Source organism: Anoplophora glabripennis, unplaced genomic scaffold, assembly GCF_000390285.2.
Source record: "Anoplophora glabripennis isolate ALB-LARVAE unplaced genomic scaffold, Agla_2.0 scaffold141, whole genome shotgun sequence".
NCBI lineage: Eukaryota > Metazoa > Arthropoda > Insecta > Coleoptera > Cerambycidae > Anoplophora > Anoplophora glabripennis.
Window position 1 is genome coordinate 584,544 of NW_019416312.1, and position 27,196 is coordinate 611,739.

Sequence of the window (27,196 nt, forward strand, 5' to 3'; positions counted from 1 at the left end):
ATGATTTACTAGTGATCAGTTAATTATGAAAAAATTGTTTTGAAAATATATGCGCAAACCTTATCGAGATCGCAGGGCAACCTCCCCTATTTTAATTTTTTATTTCCCAATATTAATTTTCAATTTTTTTCTTCACAAAATTTCTCTACGTCATCATTATATAAAAAACTGTATGTGACTCATGTAATATAATCAAAATATAGCCAATTCAATTTCTGGCGAGCCGTCACTGGAGCTTTTGCTGACTTATATTCATATATGAACTTTTCTCTAATTTTTGGTCAAGGAATTTTAACTATGAAATTGAGAATTCAGATTGAGGTACTTCTATAAAACCTTTCAAAAACTAGAACATATATTCATAGAAACATTTTCCACAAAATTGAACAAGGATTACCGCATTTCTTTTTTCCATACATTTTCCACCCAGTATTTAGATATAGTTTATAGTTATAAAAAAATTTGTGTGCGATCATATTACGTCCTTATTAAGAATCTTAAACCCCTACAATTTAAAGCAAGATTATTATTAATAGGCATAGATATTAGATACATATTTTATAGTTGCAAATATACACTTATTAAGAATGATTTTTGATATCATGAACTGCAGTCTAGCAAGTCAAGAAGCAATACAAAAAAATTATATGTTCTACCGAATTAGACTATTTACTAATTTACAATGGCGCCTCCGCCATAATTTAAAAAATTAAATATCTATAGTTGCAATTTTTCTGGGTAGGTGTTACATGAACTCATTTTTCCCAAATTGAAATCTTATTGAATTTTTTTATTTCTCAGTAGTAGTGATAAGCAGATGTTGAATTTAAAACGTACTTTTTCGGTATCATTTGACTAAAAAAAAAGATACCAATATGGTGCGAATGTAGGCGAGATGGAAATGCTAATCTATACCAAAAACAGATGGATCATTTGTCGGCGGTTGTCCAATCTACAGTGTGTATCAGCCAAATGGAATATATTCAATAATAAATAAAAGGGGGCGTGTTCGAAAAAACGCTCAGACATGTCGATTGGTATCGCATTTCTTTCACCAAAAACTTTTTATACAGGGTGTGTCATGTAACAATACCAACTTTCTTATTTTAAATGCAACACCCTGTATATTATTTAATTTTTGGATTGTTCAGAAAATTCTAGACATATTTCATATACAATATCCTATACCTATCTTCAACTGTTTCGGAAAGTGAAGAAGTGTTTTCAGAACTAACCTATTTTCTTCATTGCTTATTTGACGTAAACGACTAGAAAAATAATTATTATTAGGGTTAAAACTTCCAAGTTTTGGATCAAATTAATTTTGTTAAAAGGGATCTTGTATTAAATTTGAGAGACACGTTCAAGATTTAATTTCTGGTAACAAAAACCTGAAATTTGAAATTAAAATAAAATACGTAGACGATAATAGCACCACAATTAATTTATTTATGAGTTCTTTTAAAGTATGTAAATAAATGATGACGGCAACTTGAACAAAATTTAATGTTATTATTTTAGGTTACGCCGTATTTAATTTTACGTGGTTTAGAAATCATAAAAAGTAAGGGTCCTTATCATTATATCATCCCCGAGTTTTTGTTCTAATGAATATTTTATCAGAATAAGTAATCTTGTTAGCGTTTATTTCTGCATAAAATAAAACTAAATAAAATTCCATAATTTAATAAACTGAAAGTCAAATCTAATAAAAATTTACGTGCTTTTAATAAGCTAATATAATACATGCAAATACAAAATAAATTATATAAGAAAGCTTATTTTAAATAAAAATTCAAATTCAATATTTCGTAGCTAGCGAGGAATACTAAAATGTTATTTATTCCGCAAATAAAATTTATTCCTCGATAGGCATGTGTTTGGAATAGATCTATTTACAAACTGTCAGAAATTTCCAGTCAGTCGAATTTAAGCCATAAAGACAAAAATGCTCTAAAACAAAAATAAGTCATATTGATCAAATTGTAGAAACAAACGTCAAAGTAGTGAGTTTATATCTAAAGTAAAGAGAATCGACTATGACAATAATAAACAAACAAGTTATATACAAAGATGTCCATGTCCAAACGAGGTGAAATTCAAGTTCTAATAAATCAAGAAAGTTGTCAGGAAAAGAATCTATACAGGGGTGATTCAGAACATTTCCAAAAAAAAATAGTTGTACAGGGGACTCTTACAAATACAGTTTTCTAAAGAAAATGATTTAAAAATACACATCTGCACGGCACTGGAAACTGGTTCGGCGATCGACATGGCGTCAAAGTGTGATAAAAACGGACAAAAACTTGAAAGTATTTCGCAAGGAAAGAAATAAATAGAATTTTATAGCACCTATTTTATCAGCCAATTCAATTGCTTTTGCCGCTATTGCTATTATTAATTAATGAAAATAATTTGTAATTTTAAATAAATAATAAAATAATTTGACATACCTGATATTACAACAGCTATTCATTGGGTTTCTACGAACTAACACAAATGGTGTCTTGCTTCGCAATAACACAAATGCTTCACCATAGTACAAAAATATTGTCTTGCATCACCATAAATTAAAACGATATCCATCAACTCCGAGTTGCTATACACGTAAGGCATTTTTGACTCCAACTACTAGAGAGCTATTGTAAACACTATCACAACGACGATTGTAAAATCGGATTTCAGTATTCGGAGCCGCTGAGGCCACGTGGCTCTCCTCGCGTATGATGCGTCCAGCTATGTACTGGTTGAAAATACCTCAAACAACTTTTTTTCTCGGAAACTATAAGGATTTTACCAAAATTTTTTTTACGATATTCACACCATTTCTCATGCCTCATCTATTCAAAAAATTTTTATTATCTCCAACGTCAGCTAAAAGAAGTTAAATAAGAATTTCAAGTTTCATTACAGAATTAGGCAATTCACATTACATCGTGAAGATTTGATCTTTGTCTAACCAGCACGAAATAAGAGAAGTGTCAAGATACCAGGTGGCGCAAATAAGTACACGGCAAATCAAGATATCGGTTGGCTCAAAGAACAGTGGAAGGAAATAACTGAAAGGGAACCCCAACTAGAGACCTGTAACAGTGAGGTAGATAACAATATTTGAAAAAAAAAATTATTGTCCCTTTTCAGCTAGAGATTAGGGAAAGTAGATTTTTTCAAACGTAAAGTTCAATGATTTTCAAATTGCTTTCTTTAAATAAAATATGAAAATAGTTTGCAATATAACAAAAATAATAAAATAATAATAATTTAAAACTTATTTAAAAAAAAATGTTAAATTCTACAGTAGTATATAGCTTTGTATGTGGGAAAACTCGCTTCTGAGCAAGAGCCTGCGAGAGATATTAAGTAAAAACTAAGTAAGTAACATTAAATATTTTGTTTTATTAATATTATATTTTCAAAAATAAAAATATTACCATCCCATATTTTCCAAAACAAAAAAGTATAAATCATATTGCAGATGTGTACTTGCATTCCAGAAAATGACATATTTTTCATTAAAAACGAACAAGTAGGTAGGTACTTATAAGGTAAATAATACATATATTTATAAATATGCCTTTACAGTTCCTGAACCACTTCAACATTCAGTTATCTACCCACTACTCTTTGCCAGAGTTGTCCGAAAGTCAAAAGCTATTAGGAGAAAACGACAAAGGAATTTTTTCGGACATTATTTCTGCTAACATTTCATAAAAAAAGTTTAATAATGAATATACAAGAACACTTACCTAAATAAAAACAGGTAAAAATATTACGCATCAGATACAGCCCACATTGGAAATTTATAAAAAGGAAGGTATGTACTTCATATTATTAATAAAAGTAGTTATCGTACACTTTATGGCTTAACGTTGAGTTATTTTCTAAATACGGCTGATTTTTTGTACTTTTACATATAATCTCGCTGAATTTATTTACTTGTATTCTGAACTAAAAAACCGTAACCTTATTTGCAATTGTATAAAGTTTGGATTTAGATAAAACTGGTGGGCATTATATTAAAATTTGGCTCCGGCAAGTTTTCGCCATTTGTTCGAAGATTGAACCGCAGCACACGTTGCACCATCTGCGCCGAATACGTTACCATATGAAATATTATAACTTTTATATTTATTACTGTAAAAACTCTAATATATGCTCAAATAAGTATTTTCGACCTATACATTCACCTATAATATACTGCAAACTTTTCTATATAAATACTCTTGTGTATTTATATTGTTTAAAAAGCTTTAAATTCAATAAAAATTTACAGAAAAATCTGGGTATATGGAAAGTTTCTGGATATGTTTCTAATTATTAAAAGGACCAGTTTCTGTTTTATACAGAGTGTCTCAAACTCGATAGTACGAGCCTACTGTGACGATACAAAAAATTTAAATAAAATTTGGGAGGCGTGGTGTTAAATGGGATCAGGTAAGGTCCATTTTCAATCGAAAGTATTATCTTTGGGATTTGACAGAAACGACTAATGACGTCATCAATTATATTTTTTACAGAAACATACCCAATTTTTTTTTCTGTTAAAAAGCTCTCTCTTTTCTAATAAACTTTTATTAGAGAAATTTTTCTGTATCATTTCCCGTTTAAAGTTATAAGCAATATCGTCCTAAAGAGTCTCAAAAGAAGTACTACCTAAAAAAAACATTAGCGGTGGAAGGATCAAGTAGTCGTGGGAAAATAATGAAAGTGCACTTATGCACTTTAAACAACGAACATTCAGTTATTTTCCAACGAGTACTTGATCCTTAATGACATTTAATGTCATTAAATATAAATAAAAGGGTTAAACTCGATAAATCTTTAATACAGTTAAAACAAAAGGTGATGATAACAATAACTAAACTTAAAAAATGAGGCAAACGCTTTCATAGGTCAAAATTTGAGGTTTTTTGGATTTTTTTCGAAAACTAAGTTTTATCAAAAAAGTAGTTCTGACAAAAATTATAGATCTTAAAATTATCTACAAAAATGGTCCGTATACTTTTTTTTCTAAGAATCACCATTCCTGAGATATCGCGATTCTAATAGTTGAAGGAGTCACGTTCTAAATGATATGCACTCATTTCCACACCACCTGTGAGGTAGTGTACTTTGGCGCATTTTTTTTAACGTGGTTTCCCCGGTAGGCCTACTGCATGAACTGTTATGACGGAATTTTCAGGGTTAACTGCATGATGATTATTGATATTAATATTGGTTATTGACTTTAACTGTAGTTCTGATTTCTTTTGATATTTTAGTCTGATTTATACTCTTCAAAGTCGACTTCAACAGTCATGTCTTCTTCGATTTCTTCTTCTGCTTCTTCCTCTTCTTCTTGTTCATAAATTGTTCAAATGAAGATGAATCAGCTTGGACATTTGAGCAAGACTGGTTTTGGCAATTAGTACACGCTGGAGAACACAGTAACCCTACTCTTCTACAGCCACATTTAGCGCTACAACTTTTTTTGCAATTGCAAAAAATAGTGTTTAGGTTGGAGTAAAGTTCGAATCGGTTCCAAAGTATTATCTGATAATTTCCAACCCCAGTCTTCTGGGTTCAATTGATTGCCTAAACATGTCTGAACTTGATATATACTCGATACAAGTGTTGATTAGCAGAAGCCGATGTTGAAGGAAGACAAGATAGTTGTACTTGTTTCTTGTTTCGTGTATTTTTTACAAAAGTTTTTACAATAGAGTAGCCAGATGTTATTCAAGGTCATGCGGGTAGAGGGGATTGATTAAGGGAATGAGTTTCTTTTGAGTGTATATTCTCAAAATAGTATAGTTTATACATATAAGGGACACAAATAGGCATTTTTACTTGTATTAAGTGCCTGACTATGTATATACGTGGCATATATGTGCATATCATGTAGAACGTGACTCCTTCAACAGTTAGAATCGCGATATCTCAGGAATGGTGATTCTGGTGAAAAAAAGTATAAGGACCATTTTTGTAGATAATTTTATGGTCTATAACTTTTTTCAGTACTACTTTTTTGATGAAACTTACCGTTTTCAAAAAATATCCAAAAAACCTCAAATTTTGACCTTTGACCCCGAATAACTTTTTCAGCACACATGGGATCGATGGGGACTTTTCCCACTTTATTTATTATGGTGTACCCAAGGTATCCACCAAAATTTAGCTCTGTCGGAATTTTCGTTATTTGACCACTATTTTTATGACTAATTTAACCGGACTACTGGCCTTGTGGGGTGGAGCCTCGTTGTTCTAAAACCATAGGTTTCTCCTTAGCTGCAAAGGCACATTCTCCAGAAGTGCAGGAAGTTCTTCTTCTAGGAAAAGGTAACTCACGCTATTCAATAAAAATAAGGCCCTATTAAATTCATTAATTTATTAAATTTACTCCAAAATGGCCTTGGTTTTGGACTGGATTTACAACGTGGGCATTTTCAATGGACCAGTAGTGTTCGTTGCGCCTGTTTGGTAAACCATTACTGATAAACTGACTTTCGTCCGTCCAAAGAACGTGCCAAAAAAGGTTCTGATCAACAGTTTCTACAATTTGAGCTATAAAATTAACTCTATTTTCAATGTCAGGCAAATACTCCAAATTGTGAATTTTGTAGTCATTATACCCACTGGTCTTTAAAATTCGTTGAACGGCTGATTTATCCAAATTCAATTCACGGCTAGCCTGCCGTATAGTATTTCGTGGATTTTGTTCGAAATACTGTGACAGTCTAGCTGTATTAACATTGTTTCTTACCCTTCGGTCAATTATTTGATTTTTCCGAACAGAAAATTTTGTTTCGTCGCAAGGTCGCTTCCAATCTTGTAAAGGCTCTATGATCAGGAATGAGGCGCTCTGGATACCTTTCTCAATATAACTCTACAGCTCTTCTTGAATTTTCTTGTGACACCGTAAATTAGTAACATATCATTTTTTTCTGAATGAGAAAACAGTTTGTAAGCACAAATGTTATACGTTTGACGTTGGTATTGAGTGATGACAAGTATTTTGTGACATTTATACACTTTAAACAACGAACATTCCATTATTTTCCAACGACTACTTGATCCTTCCACCGCTAATGTGATTTTTATGTGGTATTTCTTTTGAGACTCGTTAAGACGATATTGCTTATAACTTTTAAACGGGAAGTAATACAGAAAAATTTCTCTAATAATGGTTTATTAGAAAAATGAGAGCTTTTTAAAAGGAAAAAGATTTGGGGATGTTTCTGGAAAAAATATAATTGATGACGTCATTAGTCGTTTTTGTCAAATCCTAAAGATAATACTTTCGATTGCAAATGGAGCTTACTTCATCCCATTTAACACCACGTGTCCCAAATTTTATTTAAAATTTTTTTATCCTCACAGTAGGTCCATACTATCGAGATTGAGACACCATGTACCTACTTATTTTTGAATCAGAAAACTATATCACCCTTTTTTATTTAATTAAGTAAATATTTCTGAAAAGTACTGAAAAATGCCACATAAATTATTACAATGAATAATTTGTATTACCTTTTCCCAATTAAAAAAATATATACGGGGTCTATTCAGAAAATAACCAAACTATATTTTTTAAACTTTATTTTTAATTTTGGTCCTTGTCTCCTTCTTCACACAACATGCCATCGGTATTTCCATTTCACGAAGCAGCCCTGGATAGCTTTTTCTTATTTTCGAAATTGAAATCGATGAAAGGACGTCGTTTTCAGACTACTGATGATATCAAAGCAAATTAATCACAGACTTTTAAGGCCATTTCCAATGAAGCTATCCAGGACTGCTTCGTGGAATGAAAACACTGATGTGTGAATAGGGGAGGGGAGTAAAAAAACAAAGTGCGGTTATTTTTTTAACAGACCTCGTACACCTCATCCGTGAATGAATAAATTGGAAGTTGCCTGGAAAAATCTGTAATATGTACACTTACAAGTTTGTTTCCTACTCTGTGGTTTTCGCAATTTGAATAAAGGCTTTAGCGAAACATAAAAGTGCTTTTAGTGAATAGGTAGGAGGATGCTTTAAGTATCTCGAAAGCACAAAGACACTCACCTGTGGAGGCAAACATGGAAATAAGAACAATTTTTATGAGTAATCCTTCAGACGGCACCATTTCCACAACGTATTTGTCACTTTCCAAGGCGATCACTTCACTTTCATTTTAAAGTCCCTTACAGTGGATCGGAATTTGTCTGTTCCGTTCACAACGTATCTGTAACAAAAAAAATATATATCTTAAGCATATATTTATGTAGGTAGGTATAATGTGGAAATAAATTTATGATTTTTATTTCTCCTACACAGAGCTGAATGTTAGAATATTTTCAAAAACAAGAAAATCTTAGTGGTAAAATCATTAATTTGATAAAATAAGTGTTGTAGGTTAAATAGTAGATACTGTATATACATGATGCAATAAAAATGGGTCATACTTCAGCTGTAGTCACATGAAAAAGTCGATTGGATTAAGTTACCTTTTCATCAATTCAATTTCCCTTTATTAAAAAGTTATCAGTCTTCAAAATAAAAACGTTTACTTATCTTACTTACCTAAAAAGTATGTTTTTCGTTTTTTTTTGTATAATTTTTGTAGATAAAGATTTTGAGAAATTTATATATAAATAAAAAAAATGTGCCAAAATTCGTCTTCAGTCACTCCAAAAATACCTGTATCAAATTTAATTCAAATAAATATCTTAGGAAGTGACAAAGTTATCACAAAAAGAAAAGAAAAGTATTAATTATACTAAGGTATAAAAATGAAAGAACATAAAGTGTATTTTCAGTTTTTAAAATAAAATACAGGGTGATTCATTTAAAAAAATTGAGAAAATTGTGCTTGCGTTTTGGTTCACCCTATATTCAACTGTTGAAATAATAAAGAAATAGCACTTTCTCGTAAAACTGTACCAATATCAAAAAATTATGCCTGCAAAAAATTATTGTTAAGTTGCTCTGTTTACAGAACGCTAAAATGGGAATGATTCTCGTATACAATTGACCATAACTTTTGAAATACTCTGTATAACATAATTAAACCCTATGTTGGAAGCATGGGAGAGATGAGCTTAATCTAAATTTGAAGTAATATATAGGGTGTCCCATTTAAAAAATAGTATGTTCTGTTTACCTTGGTAATACGTAACACCCTGTATATACGAAAATAATTTTTAAATGTGTAGTTTTAAGTTGGCCACAATTTTTGTAAATAACTTTTTTTTGATATCTTCTATAATAAAGGAGATATCGTACTTCGACGCACTAATGCCGCACCCTGTATATTCTTATTATATCTATAGGCAATCATTGGAAAAGAAATTTCACCATAGGCTATTAATAAACATATTAAAATTTTTGTTTAAATGTAAAAATATTAGTAGATTTAAAAAAAATTCAGTCAACGTGACAGACAATAAATATTTCTCATCCTCTACATTTCTATAAAAGAATCAATCTGAAGTAGAGGGTTTCAAGTTTAGGCAATTAACAATACAATTAATTATTTAAATACTTAAAAATTTACAAATTTACCAAAATATTTAGTCTAAAACCGGGTTCAGACTTATGCAAAAGTGTCCACAAGAAAGAGATTTTTCAAAATGACTCATATTTAAATTTTCAGCAATCCTAGTTCTAATTTTCCCATCACTTTGGTCAACAATTGTAATTTATTGTTTACTAATTATTATTATTCAGGAAAATTCAGAACAATGCTGTTTATTTGAAGTCAATTTTACATTGAGCTTCACGTAAAGCTTGATAACTTTAAACAAAGTTATATAAGTCAAAGTAAATATTTATTATCTTAGTTTAGTAAAATATTTTATTTTTATATAATTTTTTTTTGCCGAGGGTTTGTGACAAAGAAAGCTGTTGTCGAAAACTTCCGTTGAAAAGAGGTTTAAAAAAAACTATTTTCTTGTTTGGCACGTACATCTCACACCTCAATCGATTTTGTCACTAACCACGGATTTGTTTTCAAAATATTTACATAAATGGTAAAAAAACTTTTTTAAGCTCGCTTCAAAGCTCATCCCTAAAAGACTTTTTCACATCTTTGCGAACGATGTTAGCGACAATAAATAAAATGTTATTCAATTGATCATAAGTATTCTTCTATGAATTTCAATTTTTATGTAGCTATATACAGGGTGTCCCAAGTGACGAGACATTAGACATATTTCAGAGACTACTTCGATTTTAATTTTGAACATTTGGGCAATAGTGTTTTGCGGCATGCCCTTCTTAACTAAAATAATGGCGTCCACCTAACGCTTCCGGTTATACCGAAAATTAACGTCATCTTCGTTATTTTAAATGGAACACCCTGCATATTATTGCAATTTTGGATTCTACGTCAATTTTTAGGTGAACTTTCATAAAGATTTCCTATTCACAAAGTTAACCGTTTTTAATATATTTAATTAAAAAAAAATGAAAAATGCACTGCCTAATTTAAAAAGATGTGTATTTTACAATAATAAAGTTAGAGCGATAAAATTTATAGGGACATAACTAATACTCTAAGCTTCCCTTACATAGTTTCAAAATGACTTAATTTCATACAGGGTGATAGAAATTTAATGCCTAATTTAATCAACTTTAAAACATCTTAACTTATTTTATTTAAAAGAAACACCCTGTATATTTTTGCGCAACCTGATGAACAATTTCGTTCTCTTTCGAGTGGTATAATGGTTCCCTATACCTATCTCTTCTGGTTTTTAAGGTATTTACAGTTTTTCGTGCAGTCAACGGATATCGCATAATTTCTTGCGAGGATGGCTGTGAAATTTTCAGTGGAACTTCAAAACAAGCACCTAATCTGTCACTAGTCTATTGTCGTCAATTTAACCTATACAGTGAATTTTTATTTGAGTATTATTTATTGTTAAAGAATGGAAAACATTTATTCAAATAATAAATTTTAGCGCTCTAACTTTATTATTGTAAAATATACATTTTTTTCAATTAGGCAGTGCTTTTTTAATTTTTATTTTTAATTAAATATTTCAAAAACGGTTAACTTTAAGAGTAGGAAACCTTACAATAATAAACAGGGTGCTCCATTTAAAATAACGAAGATGATGACGTCAACTTAAGGTATAACCCGAAGCGTTTTCAAAATTTCAAAATTAAAATCGAAGTAGGTAGTCTCTGAAATATGTCTAATGTCTCGTCACCGCGAGACACCCTGTATATAGAATACATTAAGATATTATCGTGGTACATAATAATTTATGGATTCGGTGAAGTAACAACGAATTTATTATTTATAATAATTTGTTTTTTTAAGTATGTAACTAGCAAAAAATTGCATAAGTTGTATTAATAAATCGAAAGAATCGTTGATTTTACGATGAAAACTGCGTCTTTTAGTTATGTTCAATTTTGATAATTTTGATCTAATGACTCATTTATAACGTTTTTAATTTTTGCAGAAAGTTTTTCCGGTTTAAGAATTCAGTAGCGCATTTTTTTTTTCAGATTTGAGTAATAATCCAAAATGATATATTTTTTAATGAATCGAATGATACTTTTTAATTTTTGGAATCTACTTAAAATTTACGGTGTAAATCTTCAGAAAACATTTTATGTGTATATCATGTATGACAGTCACATCAAATGAAGGGTTTCGTATTCATCAAATCAAAAAACATAGAGTACTCTATTTCCAAAAATATAGAATGTGTTATACTGAACTCAAAAAATTGAAGTTATAAAAAAATATCAAGAACTTCATTGGATTTTAGGGAAAAAAACTGCATAGAAACTATATGCACAAAAATTGGATATATAGAAGTACCACCTACGTAGATGAACAGTTACAAAAAAAATAAATATTTTCTGGTAAGTTTAATCCTCAGTACAAAAAAAATATATCTTATAACTTTCCGTTTAAGGAAATAGAAAGAGGCAAACCAAACTCGGGAACCTCCTTTGAGATTCAGGTCATCAATATTAAAAACTCCCTCGAATATTCCAAGGATGCAAAATTGTTTTTTCTCGCCTAAAAAACACCATAAATAAATATAAACCCGAAAGTTTAGCAAAGAAAGGCTTTAGAACAGGAGCATTTGAATATTTTAGGGAACGGCGTGCTATAATTTTTTATGCCACTAATTTCGTATTCGACAGGCATCCTGGCCACCTTATCCGAGACGGTGCAATAAATGCCTCAGGATAAGTTCATATTCAAATTGTTACACCCCTGTAGAATTCATGAGAATCTAAGTTTATACACGACTATTATACGAATGTTACCCATGATGCATCGATAATTTTGGTTAAATGCCAAATAAATAGATACTTACCACTTTATTTATATATGACAGAACCTGAAAGAGCCTTTTAATAAAAGACACAAGTTAACTTTAAACATATATATTGAGATGAAATCAGATGTGAGAGAGCAAATTAACATTTAAATTAAATTTCTATTTAAAGACAAAGCGGTAAAGAGAATGGTTGAAATGGTTATTATAAAATTAAGAAAATAATTGATTAAAAAAAATTGTTGTTAGTAGTGAATAAGTAGTAGGAATCATCGGATTATTAGAATAGGAGAAAGGACCCCGCACAAACCTTATGTGAAATTCCGTTCGGTCGATTTTAAAGAAATTTTGGGAATAGGTTGTTTTTGTTATGAGGAACAAAAGTCTTCATGGGCCCAAAGTTCGCTAATGGACAGTTTTCGAGATATTCGATGTTAAAAGTTGATAATGCGAATGCCTGTCAAGCACCTGTTTAAATGCGTAAAAGCTCCATGAAGCTTATTAAAAACTGTATAATACGTATATATTCGTCTAGATAGTGCGTATCCATTCGTTTGTGTGTGTGTTGATCTTGATCAATTGTATATTTCAGTTATTACCGTATGATTGAAAACAATCTAATGATTATACATTGATAATGATTATATATTGATATAACATTGTATTTGTAGTCTGAAAGCCATTTATATTGCAACAAGCTCAACTGCTAATTACAAAATGAACAAACTTGTGAAAAAATGACCAAAGCAATATCGGGAGTATAACACAGCAAAAACTGCAAGTGAATGGTAAGTGAACAGTAATATCGATTAAGAACTATTTAACAATAAGTCCAACAAAACTGATATTTAAATATATATAAACATAACTGAAATTAATTAAAATTCATAAGTGACAGATATCTAATAAAAGTTAATATATCAGTGTTCATAAATAGTTATAATATAAGGTAAAATACTAATTAGGAAAAGATATTAAGGTTTAAAGAAAAATTTGTATATCAATAAAAGGAATATGTCATTGAAATGTCAAAATTAAAGTGGGATCCACATGGAATAAAGTAGTATATAGAAAAGTCAAATAAGAGTATAGAATGAGAAATATTTTGAAGTAGAATTTAAATGTGATTGTAAAGAAACTAGAATAGGGTATAAGTGCAAAGGTTAAGTGAAGTGATGTGATGTGAGTGAAAAAGAAAAACGGCACTTAAAAAAAAGCAAAATCAGATATGTGGAAAGGCCTTAAACAAGGGTGAAACAAAAATCAAGGTAGTTGGAAAGTAAAAAAGGAATTAATTATTGATTAGTTTCGAAAAATATTGTAAAAGAGTGAGACGTTGTAGAAAAAGATTGACAAACGAGAGAAAAGAGAAGCAGTATCGAGAGAGTATTAAAGTAATAAAGTAGGAGGAATCAAATATAAAACAGAGAAAAGTTTGTGTAAAAGTGAACCAAGCAAATATATCACGAGCGGAATACCAGCAGTAGCAGCAGAAAGAAAGCGGAACATCAGCAACAGCAGCAAAGAGAAAGCGGAAAGACAGCAGCTTCCGAGAGAAAGAGGAACAACAGCAGGCAAGTCCCAGGAAACCAGATAAATAAAGCGGCCTAGTAGTAGTAGTAGCAGAAAGTGGAAGTGGAACAGCAGTAGCAGGTCCCAAGAATTTCGTCAGAAAGCGGTATAGCAGACAATGTCAAAAAAGCTATCGAGACAGGAAAGACAAGGAATTAAACAAATAATACGTATAAAAAGGTATCTTATATTTTCGTAGACAATTTGTGCACAAATTAAAATTAAAATTCGCTTAAAAGTTTTCAGAAATTCAAAAATTTTCATTTTAAATAAATTTAATTCAGCTATAATAGCAGGCATCATAAAAATTGGCCAAGCATTTTAAATTTCTAGATATTAAGATTAGAGATAAGTTGTAACATATTAAAACAAGAAATTATACAAGAAAATTTAAAGTGCTTATAGAAAGCAACCAGTAATACAGTAATTTCAGGAAATTAGCCAGATCGCAATAAATTCTTGTTTTAAGTGTTCAAGATATTGTGAAAACCTTCAAAATATTCGCTATTGTGTGACATTTCTAGTGTGAAACATATTGATATACAAAATAAAATATTAATAAATTAATTTATTGATGACATCTGTTGTTTAGAGTTGTTAGTTGCGCATGGTTTCCGGAAGAATAATATTTTGATTTGAACCGACTACTGAGGAGAGTCTAAAGCTAGCAGGGAAAAGGTATACAACCAACATCACACAAAAATCAAATTTACATATTACGCTATAACAAAATTCAAAATTTAATTTGGCGCTCATACGAACACAAAGTCACATAACTATACCATTACAATATTTAATATATTGTTTGAATCCAAGAAGACAAATCTGTTTGACCATTTTATAATTTAAGATAATTTATAATTATACCATTTTATTTTTTGACAGAAAATGCACTGTAATTTAAGTGTTGAAATGAAGAAACTATGTACAAGGTGCCAAAATAAACAGGGCTTTTCAAAAATAGGTATTTCTAATGAAGCCATCTATTGGCAATTATATGTACTGGAAAGGTAGATCCTTCACTAATGTATATAAAAATTTCATGACATTTGGACAAATAGAAGCGGAGTAACAGTATGTTTGTGTGATCGGTACAAAACTGAGCATTAAACAAAGAGATAATAGTAAGTTTTGTTTTAAACTCGGTAAAAATTTTACCGAAACGTTTCAATTGATGAACCAAGTTTATGGCGATAATTGTTTATGCCGTGACAGAGTTCATGAGTATACGCGGTTTAAAAACAGTCGTGAACACATAAATGATGAGCAAGATGTTGGCCAACAGAAATCCGTGATCACCGCAGATTCCATCAAAACTGTCAGTAAATTCATCAAAGGTTATCCAAAATCATCATTGAAATTCATGGAATTGGAATTGAGCATCTTAGAAATATTAATTTATAGCACTTTGGCCGAACATTTGGGTTACAGTGCATGGTTTGTTCTGCATAAGTTGACTGACGACCAAACATTGCTCAGAGGAGAACAAAAACTTCCTTTACAACATTGTAACTGGTAATGAAACGTGGTGTTTTCAATATGATCTTGAAACCAAGCGCCAAAGTGCCGAGTGGAAGGCGCCAGACGAGACAATCCCCAAAAAAATCTCGTTTGGAGAAGTCAAAAGACAATGTTGATTTGCTTTTACGATTTCAATAGCATTATCTACATAGAGCACCTATATCTTGGCATTTTGAAGCGTTTGGTGTATCGTATTCGTCGTATTTGGACAGAATACTACGTATTTGTTGCACGATAATGCGTCGTCTCATCGATCAACACTTGTGACCGATTTTTTTTATTAAAAATCGTATTTTAACTGTCAACAATTCTCCGTATTTGCCTGATTTAGCACCGTGCGACTTTAACCTTTTCGGAAAAATGCATTTGCCTATGAAAGTCATCTAAAAGGCAACAATAACTATTGAAAGGTTAAGGGTTTTCAAGTTTGTTTAGCGTCGGCATAAAGTCGTCGAGAGACTAGTGCCTTTTGTCATCGGGAGTAATAAATTTGCAAAGCTGTCCTTCGGAGAAGGCCTCATGAAATTTTGCAATGATTTTGAACAAGTAGACTTGGATCGTCGGGGCCATGTGTTGCATCTGGTATCGACTAACTGCGTCGGTTTAGCCCATGGAAAAATCAATATTTCTAATAACGCGCGAAATACATTCGAAAAGACGTAGGCATTCCAAGGTATTTAAATAAGCTGTTAGAATGTTGTGGGGAAAATAATAATAGATCAAATAGCTGGTTTTTAGGCGAATTTTCCAAGCTATAAGAATAGATTAAATCAGCTTAACTAATCCGTCCTGTATTGCCATACGGATGACAAGAGGAAGGTATAGGGTTACTTGCAAGTTCAGTTTAGTCGCAAAATTATCCGTAGAATTGTAAATACAATCAATTAGGTATTAACATGGTACAGTTAAGCCATTTCAACCCTAGATATTCAGGGATCCCGCCAATAAGATAAGAACCAAAACTTCTCTACCCAAGAAATGGGCGTGTCAAAGCGAGATGTCGAATTCGGGAGAAATCTCCGAAAAAAATGCAGTTTTCTTCTTGGGTCCAATACTGAGCCGTCTGCTTAATTTTAGAGTCTCGGGTTAATCATGAATAAAGTTTTTTTAAATTTTGCCATGAATTCGCGTTGGGTTCCTTGAATCTTGGATTGCGTTATCGCGTGTATATTGATTAATAATGGTTGTTCGAATCCGTTGTGTCTTCGTCATTTTGTTTGTGTTTTTTTATTGTTATTAAAAAAATTCCCGAAAAATTTTGGTGTTTTTTTGTTGTTGTTCCAACTTAAGTGTCACCCTGTACAGCCAGCCACTGGATTACATTCTAGGTGAGCAATGGATGGTAAGTGCCTGAAATTCATTCACTGAACAACAACAGTTCCCACGTATCAAAGTGTAGATGATAATTATAATACTGGTCATAACGGTAGATGGTTAAATAAAGAAATAACCCCTCAGGCTACAGCTTGTACCGACATCCTGAAGGTCATTCCGGCCGACAATCCAAAATACTCATTCGACATGCTTTTAGATCGTGCAAATCGCAAATCATTGTATTTAGTCGAGAGGAGACTATTTTGAATAAAATATATCGGTTTTGTCAAAAAATCTTTTTATCTTGTTTGCATTAGAACGTACCTTGTATTTGGTTTAATTTCAACTTAAACTAGCTGATACTTGCAAAGGTATATACGAGTATAAATTTAAATACACCTATATTTATAGAAGGTAGGTTTAAACATATAATCACCAGAAAAATATTTACAGATTTCGAGAAAAAATTGTTTTAAGTTGTTATATTTAGAAGCACAGCTGAACAACAGTAATGTGAAAAAGTATCTTAATTATTTGCTATTACTGTGGTTCTCATAGTGATCTTAGTATGGAGATTTATGTTTACATCATCTTACAGTTACTTATTCAAAACTGTTCATGTATTATAGTTATGTAGAATTATGGATATCGTTTTAATTTATGACGAAGCCAGACCAAATGCATTAGCAACTTCTCGCTTGTACACAGACCGTTGCCAAATGCTGCTACCTTTATTCTGGTGATTCAATGAGGGCGTGGAAGAGGAAATTTACTATCGAATTTAAAAGACAAATTCTAAATATTATGGAAGAAATTTCTCACTTGAATACAAGGCATGTCGCTTGACAAGTACCAATCAACACAATACACGAAGCTCAAATATGTCTCTATCATGTTGTACATGATCCAAATCCAAGTAATAGTATCAGTAAATTATCCGCTACGGATTTGATTTTGTGAATGTATGTTCCAACAATGTCTCCGATTTACAAATGATGTGTTAGTTGCATGCTTGAGTTGAGTTTACTCGAAATGGGATAAGTAATATTCACAACAAATACCTGGGATTTTGAGAATTGGACCGTCCATTTTGCCAAATCGAAAGGAAGATTCCCGGAATTTCGAATTTCATTGAAATGGACTTCTTGGAAATGTGCTCCTAGCTAATGGACAACAAAAGTGTTTCTTGCACGATGATGCATATTCGACTAAATATTCTAGGTTACCTTAATGGCGTAAAAAGTACGGTAGATAGGACAAGAAGGACCGATAACATGGTCACCACAGTCTCCTGACTTGAAGCCTCTAGATTTTATGGAAACGTTTAAAAAAAATTAGTAGATGGTACTGAATGGAAACTTTTAATGATTTAAGTGCGCGTTTTACAGCTGCTATCGATAATTTACATCTGCAAGACCAATAATAATTGTTGTATCATCACGTAAGTACTATTTACTGATAGCAGTCCTTGTATTATCTTTCTTACATTTTAACAAACATGAGAAATATATGCAATTCCTTTTTTCAATTAACAAACTGATTTAATCCTAAATCTCTGCAAAGTAAAGTATTTGAATTAAACCGTACCAAGCTGTTGTCGAAAAGTAATAACGACTAATATTAAATCACAACAAGATAGTCTTTGGTTTCTGCAAAATTCAACAGCAATATTATACGCAAGTGGCGCTCAAAGTAATGTCTGCTATGGTCCCACAATGTAACAAATTGTTTGAAATTATTCCAGCTGCGGCCCAGACGTACGCATACAAAAGCTTAATCAATTTTTTTAACTTTAAATATGGTTTGGGGCATAGTCCAAACCCAGAATCATAATTGTTTTGTAGTAAAGACGTATATTTGGGAACTACCTATAACTTCATGCGAATCTTAAGCCTACTACGGTAAAGATTTTTTCTTCCCAAAACGAAATATGATGATATTCTTGGCTTAATTAATGCTGTAAGAAAAAGGTAAATTGTTCGTGTAAAAGTGCATTATTTCTTTTTTTCGACACCTATTCAGGAAGAAACTAAATGAATAAAAATTTAAGTAACATATTAATTGAAATAAATTAAAATATACAGGGTGTCCCTGTACTTGATACAAAACAGTCGAGTTCAAATAGATGAGGTCAAAATAATATCAGTTCTTCATATACATTTTTTTCATACGAGCCTTCGTTAACAAGTTACGGCCCTCAAAGGTGAAAATTAAAAAGTTATTTTTATTTACAACCTCTAAACTATTAACGTCAGCATGATGCAAATTTGGTGATAACACATGCGTACAGGTTGTTATTGATGTTGTAAGTGAAACTTCATTATGACCAGAACGTCAGGGACGGACTGTGCCCAATTGTTGTAAGTGAAAATTCATTATGCCCAGGGACGGACTGTGCCCAATGGTTAACAACCCAGAATTTTTGCATATACGACGATTGCAATCTGCCTACATCAAAAATAAATTCCCTGAAGAATTTGCCAACGATAAAACCATTGCGTTAATAACATTTACCTACTAAATAAATAAGTCTCAAAGTTTTCAAAAACGATTCCTCTCACTCTCACTTTTATGCTGAAAAAAACAATTTAAAAAATTTTGACTTGAAAACGCAGCAAATGATGTAGGTTCGCGTTAACACTCGTTATATCAAACTAGAAAACATGTCTTAACGTATAGTCTTTCTGATCTCAATTGAAGAACCAAGAGGTTGGCAGTATGTACCAGGTTCGGTCGATGACTCAGCAACTCGGCATTGAAATATGTGAAAAACTTGTTACCATATTCATTTCGCCATACCCATACACAGGTCTGATCGCTTAGTTGAAGAATGAGCGCGCACACAGACGCAGCACAAACACAGCCGCGCCGGGCAACCTGGCCATAAATTCTAGTGATGCGCATAATCGGATGATTTAAATAATCGGAAAGTCGGTATTCGACTATTTCAATAATCGGATGATTATCCGAGTAATCGCTCAAATGTTTGTGGAACGGTATCAGGAACTTGGAACGGTATGTGGAACTGAGATGCGGCTTGTTGAACGGACATATCCGCGGCCGCTCATATGTAGGGAAGATTCCATACATCGCGCGTCGATTCATTCACAAATGTAGGGGTCACGAATTTGATCGTTGTAAATTTGTTTTTCAAACATTCTTGTCAATTGTGATATTAGGTTATTTTTACGTAGGTATTTTATTTTATTTCTGATAAATAATTTTGCAATCGATATACCTATCATACAATTTTATTTTCAATCAAAAATGATTTGTTTTTGTATTTTTATGTTTATATTTCTATATAATATATTTATTTTGTGTTTTTTAAAATACATACGTTTTCAATATTTTCACCCCAATAATTTATTTTTATTATTAGTGATTTCTCCATCTATCCTCCAAAGAATTTAAATTTCGCGCGAATAGAAGTAAAATAACTCCAGGCGTGCGGCAGTCCGTGCGGCAGTCCACTGTACTCGCCTACCCTCCGTACACGCTAGGAGCTAGGACGTGAGAAAATCGATGCGAAACCAGATTACCCGATTCGACCGATTATTATTCGACCGCGGTTGGCATCAGCTTCGTAGTCGGCTTCTCAAATCGACGATTATGTACTGATTATGGGATTCAAGTAGTGGCCGATTATCATCCGAATTCTTTTTTAATAATCGGAAGGTTTCGATTATTTCAATAATCGGATGATCGATTATTTTTCATTCGAATAATCCCATCACTAATAAATTCAGTTGTCAACAACTCGCCCAGCAGTGCAGTGCAGCAATGTGGAATTTTGTGTGATTCAAGTAATTTTAATTTATTACTAAGCACCTTCATCCATTCATATTACAATTGCGAAAGGGAGAAATAAGAGGGATGTTTTGTGAACAAAACGAAATTTACCATCAATGTACCTAATAAAATTGTTTGAGGATGTAAATAATGAGAATTGGCCATACATTGTTGGTCAAATAAACATGGATATAACAGAAATTTTCTACACATTATATACAAATTATTATAATTTTTTACCTTTAGCAGAAAACTTTTTTAGGGACGCCTATGAAATTCATTAAATTTTATTGCTAGGCGTTTTTATACATGTTCAACTGACTTCGAAAAGACTATAACTCCGAGACATGAATAAAAATAATTTTTATTTTTTCAACTTCACTCTGTATCTCGAAAACTAAGTATCTATTAGCAACATTGTATATCACGTTTCCCCATTAATTTTCGTCGTAGAATCTAGTGGTAAAGTTTAGCCCATTCTTTAACGGACACCCTGTATAGTAAAACAGAGTTTCCAATGGATAAGGGACGTATTACTCGTTTCAGCTTATGGATGTGTGATGATTATCCATAATAAAAAAAATGGATAAAAAGTATGTCTATAGAAATTTTCATAAATTCCTAGATATGTTACAAACATGTCTTCATGGCCAAGCTAGTAATTATTAATAAATACCTATTTAAAATAAAAATAATCTAGCTGAAACGAAAAAACTACATACCTATCTGATATTATATTTACACATGGTCATTATATGTTAGACTGGGAAAACGCCGAGCGACGAGGGGTCCGACGAAGTCGCGAGGACAGAAGATCTAAGCTACATAGTAGAATATACTATGAAAGAGAAATAATTAATGTAAAATAATATCTTTTACAATAAGAAGGCCAAATAACAACTAAGGCCTTTTAATTTATTTTTTCTTCGTATTACGATTTTTCCTACTTAATCCACAAACAATGAACATTTTCGGAAAAACTATACTTATTGTTAAAACTCCAACTTGGAAGTCAGGGATTTGTGCTGTTTACTATTGCATAGTAGATTGGTTTGGCTGAACAATAGCAAAAAAAACCCCAAACCTTACTAAGGAAAAGGGTCAATTTAAACACCCAAGAAGTACCTACATAAAGTTCCATGGTGCCAGTAGATGATCTGTTACATATTAATATCAACTCCTGGAATTTGAAACGCCGCCATCTTGTTAAAAAGCACGTATGCAGCATATATTTTTATATTATAATTATTATTATTACTTATTTTTCAATTGCAACTCATGTATTATTTTATAAGCTTTATAAGCTGTTTCTCGAGTACCTAATTATCATATCATTTTTTACTAATCTAATTTACTTATTTTATGTAATTTGTTCTAAACTAAATTCTACTTTACTTAATTTATCATTAATCAAATTACTGATGAATTCATTTATATTAATATTAAAATTTATACTTTTTACATTTGACGTAAATAATTTATAATAGATAGTTATATTGCATTGTGTTATCTATTATTTGTGTTGTTTTGTAATCCCCCAATCCTTGTCAATTTTATTTGACTGGCGCCTATGCCTACTATACTCTCAACAAATTAAAAAAAAAAAGAAAATCTCAATGAACCCACGACTAGCCTCCGACATTGGAGCAACCGTTAGCAAAATTATTTGTGACTAAAAATAAAATAAAGAGTAATAAGGTCACACTTTATACCTTTAAAGTAATGTAGAGTTGGAAAAGCTGTTAAAAACAATATTAATTAAATATACTTGAAATTCTCCCACGACGGACGTCCAGAACGAAAGTAGTTTCTTTAGAGGTAATGTCTTTTAATTACTAAAACTATTTAAATATATCCTATAAAACTAAAACTAAGAAAGTTTCGGTGGGAGCGCAGCTATCTTCCTCTTTGAAAAACTCTATCCTGGACTAAATAAGATAACTTATTAGATCAGAAGCGACGAAAACTTACGAAAACTTCTGAAGTTTAGTTTCAATTTAAAAGAAGAATTTTGGTAGGTGCGTTCTGTCTTTTCCTACATCGACCAGATATTTACGAAACAGGGGCCGCAATCAGCCTTGCGTAAGTGAAAGATATAAAAGAAAGCGACTCTCTGGTTCTCGAGTTATGACGTATTCACTTTTTTTACACGCGGCACTTTAACCCCCACCTCACCCTACACCATGACGTTCTCTGGTGGTCGTTAGACTTTATTTTACAAAAAATATTTGCTCCTGTCAGGAAAGAAGCTATTTATACTCGCTCTGTACCCATTTCTCTTTCTTTCTATATTCCTTACATCTGCTTTTTAAATTCACTTTGATTAACTTTATTTTCCTGTACCAAGTTTAAAAGAACCGACGCACAATATTCTGTAATAGCAATTGGGTATCGCACTTTTCTCAAATTAAGTATATTTACCGTTATTACTTGCTTGCTCCATAAACATTTAATAACTAGTAAATGGTTAATTTCCTTCTATAATTCATAATATAACTACAATAGTGAATACAAAATTATGTTGATTATTCAAATTATTATAAACGCATCTTTACAATAACATCACTGATTCAAACTGTCATGAAATCTACTCTAATCAGGTAATCTATTATCTATAGCTTACATGCACGAGCGCAACCAAAAGTGTTGCCAATTTAAGGATTTTTCATGCAGTTTTAAGGACGTTTTAAGCCAAATACATATTTCCACGGGTGGAAGCAGGAAGTGCGAAAACTTTTATCTTTCATCATATAAAAAAAGTAATTCTAGTTAAAGAATTCTAATTTTATGTATAAACATGGTGTTTCATAATATATGCGCAGAACTTCAGGATGTGACAGCTCGTCCAAAAATTTGAAAAAAAGTTTGTATTAACTTATCCTCTAAAATGCACAATTTTCGAGATACAGGGTGTTGAATTGTAAAAAAAATTTCGTTTTTTGCGAATATCTCCGGAACCGTTTATCGTACAGAAAACAGCTTTTGTAAGCATATACTACTCATAATAAGCTATGTTCTGTGCGAGAAAAATTTTTTCAAAGTCATAATTGGTGAAGATTTTGAAGGGGAAGTGGGTGTTTTTCTCCCCAACTTCTACGCCACTGGAAAAAGTACGGTTTTGAGAGCCCATTTGAACCGCCAATGTTTTCTACACAAAAAAAGTACTCTTGGTCATAAGCTCTAAAGTTGACCGTTTTCGAGAAAAATCTACTTTTATGTTGAAAAACATGGTCAATTTTTTGAAATAAAATTTTTTTACTAATTAAACAAAATTTATTTAATTGTTAGAACAAGTAACAAAACCAAACGTTAACTTCATAGTTGCAAAATTTAAAAAAAAACAAATCGTACACAGTTAAATTAAATGTTGGAAATGTCCTCCATTAGCATCAATGCACGCAGCAATTCTTCTACGCATTGACAGTCTAACACGCAAGAAAATTTCCGGAGTGTTCCGAATTATGTCGCAAGATGCAACAATGCGTTCTCTTAATTGATCAAATTTTCAACTGGAGTAGCGTAGACTAGGGTTTTGAGATGGCCCCAAAAGAAATAATCTAAACAATTAAGTTCGGGAGGTCGCGGGGGCCAAGGGTGGGGACCTCCTCGACCGATCCAACGGTCTTGGTATTCGTCGTCCAAGTATTGGCGAGCAACCAAACTAAAGTGGGCCGGAGCTCCATCACGCATAAAGTACATGTTTTGTCTTACTTGAAGCGGTACATCTTCCAGCAGTTCCGGCAGTACTTCTTCTAGAAATTGTCGATAATCTGCACCGTTTAATCTGTTCGGTAAAAAATATGGGCCTATCAAATGATCACCGACGATGCCAGCCCAAACATTCACGGAAAATTGTTGCTGATGATTGCCTTCTGCAATTTCATGTGGATTTTCTTCAGCCCATATGTAGTTATTGTGAAAATTGAAAATACCATCTCTCGAGAAAGATGCTTCATTGGTAAACATAACTTCGGCTCCAAACTGAGGATTTTGAACTATGTTGTCTTGCATCCATCTACAAAAAGCCAATCTTGGCGGAAAATCTCTTGGCAATAAGGCTTGTACTCTTTGGATATGGTAGGGATACAAAAGTTGTCTTTTCAAAATTCTCCAAACCGTCGGGTGAGGTATGTTTAAGTTCTGAGCAATTTTTCTGGTACTTGTGATCGGATTTTCTTCAATTTCGTTGAGGACAGCCTCTTCTACTTGGGCATTTGCAGCTTCCATAGGCCGCCCATTATCAGCAGTATTATTTTTAAAACTTCCATTTTCCCATAGTCGTTGGTGAATGCGTTGAAACAAGTTATGATGTGGTACTTGGCGATCACGATGTCTTTCTTGATACAACCGCCTTGCTTCTGCCGAATTACCGCTCGCCGTTCCGTAAAGGTAATGCACATTTCGCACATTTCAGCGTTTGTGTAATTCATTTTTACTTTTGTAATACAAATTGACTTTTCGCAGGTACAAACTAATTATTATTTTGTAGGAGGCAGCTTTTGTTTTAAAATTTAAAGCCTACTTTATAAAAAAAAAAATATAATACATTTAGTAAAATAAAAATTTTATTTCAAAAAATTGACCATGTTTTTCAACATAATAGTAGATTTTTCCCGAAAACGGTCAACTTTAGAGGTTATGACCAAGAGTACTTTTTTTGTGTAAACATTGGCGGTTCAAATGGGCGTACCTTTTCCAGTGGCGTAGAAGTTGGGGAGAAAAACACCCACTTCCCCTTCAAAATCTTCACCAATTATGACTGAAAAAAAAATTTTCTCGCACAGAACATAGCTTATTATGAGTAGTATATGCTTACAAAAGCTGTTTTCTGTACGATAAACGGTTCCGGAGATATTCGCAAAAAACGAATTTTTTTTTACAATTTCAACACCCTGTATCTCGAAAATTGTGCATTTTAGAGGATAAGTTAATACAAACTTTTTTTCAAATTTTTGGACAAGCTATCACATCCTGAAGTCCTGCGCATATATTATGAAACACCCTGTATATAAACGTAATTTAAGCTGTCCTCCTATTAATAGATTATTAGAAATGGAGTGGGTTTTATCTTTATAACTCACAAATATGCTGAATCTATAAAATATAAAGAAATAATCCTTTTCCAACATAATAATTATAATATGTGCAGAGTGTACACATAATTATGATCGTAACCATTGGTGTCAAAAACAACAAATTTTTGCATTTTGGGGAACAATTTTGCGTAGTTAAAAAATAATCTGTAAAGTATTATTATTTATTATACCTATCTGAAAAATTGAATAGGCCTTGTCATGAAAGAAAAAATTTTTTTTTCTGTATAACTTACTTTTTCGTACAATATATAGAAATTTCTTTTTAATCATACAGGAATGCCTCCTAAAATGACAAATGTTTATCTTTAAAATTTTTTTGTCGATACGCCTACTGTTAAAACGACATGTGGGCATGTAAAATATGTTGGAAGAAATGTTATTTTCATGTTCCTTAATTGATATATGTAGTATATTACTGAGTTTTAAGGATACATTAAATTAGTATTGTCTGTCTTATAACTAGTATAGTTAAATTGAAAGACGCAAACTGATAAAAATGTAATTATTGGAAAAATAATATTGTGCCACTTGCCATACATGTTTTATTTTAAACAAATAACATAAACCACCTATCACTGAAATTTTTAATAATATTTGATAAAATACTCTTCGTCTCTGTCCCTTATAAGATTTATCATTGTACAATTTTGTTTTCTGTAGTTGATCATTTGTTTTTTTTTTATAATTTATTGTTTGTTAGTTAGTATGTTGTGTGACTAAAGCCATTATAACAATATTTTGAAAAAATATTTTGTCTCAGTGTGATTTAAATAAAATAATAGATTTTCCTGTTACATCATGCATTGCTTATTGAAGGCGACATGTCTCGAAAACAAGTAAATATTGGGAAAAACTTTATATTACAAAAATTACTCAAAATTTGACCATTTGAATCAGAAAATTGTTTAATGACGCTACGCCATCTATACAGAAAGATTTGAGCTAACAATTATAACTGCAATTTGAATCTAGAATCTAACAACCCCAGTTTTCGGAACTAAAGCTTTCTTCATTTCAGAGATATTGGCAGGGGGAGTGTTAAATGGCACACCCTGTATTTCAGTATATATTAGTTATTTGCAAAGGACACCCTTTACCTATATGCTGACCTACTTAAAGCATTTTTCCACAATTCTACTAAAGCAGATTCTTTAACAGAAAAATAAAATAATTTTCCCTCTTTAGAGGTATTTTTACTGAATGTTTACAACAATAACAAAAGTTCAACAAATCTTTATATGAATGGCATTATACTTTCCCGATACACATCACTTCCGGCAAATTTAAATAAAAGTCTTCCAATATCATAAATTATAATTTTCTTTTTCACTCCAAAACTATATGGCTGTGAGTTGGTAGGCTTCCAAAACTCCATACCTAAGAACTCCATAACCCTAGGTGTGGGAAAATGTAAAACAAAAAAAGTCTAATAATAAGGAATTGAGCCTGTGGTCCTGTTGTAACTCCATAATGCCTTAACCCAGGGTATGCAAGCTCCTGTGGACCCATGATCTGGGGCATACTTTGCGCTACAAAGTCAAAAAACCCGAATAATACATCCTTGACTGTACAATCATTGACCGTCAGTTTTTGCGATCAAAGGTCGTTCCAATAACAGGTTACGGGGTTATG